Source organism: Arachis hypogaea, chromosome 11 (assembly GCF_003086295.3).
Source record: "Arachis hypogaea cultivar Tifrunner chromosome 11, arahy.Tifrunner.gnm2.J5K5, whole genome shotgun sequence".
Taxonomy (NCBI): Eukaryota; Viridiplantae; Streptophyta; class Magnoliopsida; order Fabales; family Fabaceae; genus Arachis; species Arachis hypogaea.
Genome location: NC_092046.1, coordinates 37,046,467 through 37,049,293, shown reverse-complemented (window position 1 = coordinate 37,049,293; position 2,827 = coordinate 37,046,467).

Below are 2,827 nucleotides of genomic sequence, written 5' to 3'. Positions count from 1 at the left end.
TCCAAACCTATTCAGAAATCAAGAAGCTAATTACCCTCATTTTGGATTAAACTTAATTTAAATGAAAGTTGGGTCCAAGAGATTTAAGACATTTGAAAAACAGACGAAAAATGTTATAAAACGAAAAGTTATGTGCGTTTGAAGTTCGGTATAAAAATATGATTTCTGCAGCTTTTTAAAGTTTCTAAGTTTTTCAATGCATGCATACGCGGACAGTGCATGCGACGCGGGGATTGGCTGCTGCCAAGCACTCTCGCGTACGCGGCACTGGCATGCATACGTGAGCGTGTCATTTTACACGCATGTTGCACACGACGCGAGTCTCCTTTGCTATTTTCAGTACTAGCGTACACGGATGTAGCTCGCGTTCGCGACCTTGGCCAAATGACACACATGCATACGCAGACGCGAGACCCTTGTCTTGCTGAAAATTTGTTTTTCTTCATTTTAAAGGTTCCTCTAGCTTTTTAAACTTTCGTAATTTCTATGGATGAGTTAGATGACTTAAGATTAGATATTTGCTGTTTGATTCTTAGAGATGATGACTTAGGCTTGGGATAAACTGTGGATGGAATGACTTGAGTAAATTGGCAGAGTGTTGAAATGATAAAATATTAAGGGCTGATGACGAGTTTGGAACTTGGGAATTAAATGATTATGGTTGATGAGATTGATGAGATGAGAATCCATGAACTTTTGCTATGAGCAATGATCACTCTGAATGAATTATATGATATTGATATGCTGAGTTTTGGTAAGTCGCTATGCGTCTGGCAAGGACGGTAGTGAATCCCACTTGTCGAGGTTGCGGCGCCGGCATAAAGACGGTGGTTAATCCCACTTACATGAGATGTGAAGGCTAAGGTAGTATCCCGCTCGCATAACCTTCTCTGTCGCAAGAGTGTGCCAGACACTATTCCTTGGAATGAGGATGCAAGTGTGCCAGGCACTACATCCTCAGAACGATAGTGTGCCAAGCACTATATCTTCGGAATAACATTGTGCCAGGCACTATATCCTCGGAACGATAGTGTGCAGGGCACTATATCCCTGACGTGGCAGAAAGGCTACATATGAATGGATGTATTGAGTTGGCAACTTATAACCAACAATGTGATATCACAGCCAATAGGAACAAGCATTCATCATATGCATCTTCTATATGCTTGTTTGCTTTGCTTAACTTCTGTTGTGCCTAAATGAATCATATGTCTAATTGCTATTTGTTTTACTATTGTATATGGAGTGAACTACCAACTTGGTTCTTGTCCATTTCTCAGAATGACAACACGACCCCTCACAATAAAAACAATCCACTTCGGTCCCTATCCTCTACTTTCGTGACACAATGCAGTCCCTGTGGGTGTTTCTCCGTCAACTCTGAACGGAAAATGCTGACGTGTCAGGTTCAGAAATGGACAGGGACTTAATTGTCTCTAAATTCAAATTGGTTAGGGGTTTATTTGTCCCTATTCTTTAAACAATATCTTTTTAAAATTTTTTTATTCATTATATTAATATTTATTTTTTAATAAATTATTGAATATATAGTATAATAAGTACAAACTAATTAATAAATTATTCAAATTTAAAAATATCATTTATTATGAATAATTCTCAAATATAATTTTTAAATATATAAATAATAAATATTAAAATTTGATTAATACATTAATAATAATAACCAGAGGTTATACCATTAGTATTATGATCTAGATAATTTTTACAATAAAATAAAAACTAATGAACACATTATTTGATATATTATATTTTATTTCATTTAGTATTAGTAACATACTCATAGTGTATGTTAGTGCAAATATAGCAAAGAGAATTATTAATTTAGTTTAAACAAATAAAAACATTAAATTTGTTATTACTTAAAACATTTTTTTTACCTTTTTGTGGTAAGTGAAGTTTGAAGCTTTTTGTCCTTGAAGAATAGAACGGAGTGTTTCATCTTGGTTGGAGGAAGAAGGAGGGTAGGTAATTTGTGGGATTTGTGGTTGGTTGAATTGAGGTGCTTGGGCTTGCCTTTGGTGGGGTGGTTGGTATCTTTGGCCTTAGTTTTGTTGTTGGTATGGAGGGTTTTGTTGATACCTGTTTTGTTGGTAGTTGTTATTCCACCTTTGATTTCCACCATTGTCTCTGCCTCCTTGGTTGTACTTGTCTCTCCATCCTTGGTTGAGATTATCTTGCCAACCTTGATTGTAGTTACTACCTTGATTATAGTTACCACCTTGTTGATAGTACCCTTGATTTGTACGGTTGTAGTAAGCATTGGTAGCCGCCAAGGTGTTGTCCTCTTGGAGTTGTGAACATTCATCAGTATAGTGAGAATAGCAAGCGCAAATTTCACATACACTCTAAGGGACTAACTGTTGACAGTGTTGTTGTGGAGGAGGTGGAGGTTGTTGTTGATTGAGTTGGAGTTGCTTGAGTATATTGGTCATCTCTCCCAATGTCTTGGTGAGAGCAGCAGTCTCATGACTAGAAGAAATTTCCGCAACAGCCTTGGGATGATTATTCATTTGCCTTGCATGTTGAGTAGACTCAGCTAGATCGGTGATCAGTTGCCACGCTTTTGTCGCCGTCTTGTACTTTGTCAGAGAGCCATTACTCGTAGCATCCAAGAGGGTCTTATCTTGAGGCTTCATGCCTTGGCAGAAGTAGCTAATTAACATCAACTGGTCAATCATGTGATGGGGGCACGAGTCAAGGAAATTCCTAAAGTGTTCCCAATACTCATAGAGAGTCTCTGATTCACCTTGAACTACGCAAGAGATTTCCTTCCTCAATCTATCTGTGACCTCTGCTGGAAAGAACT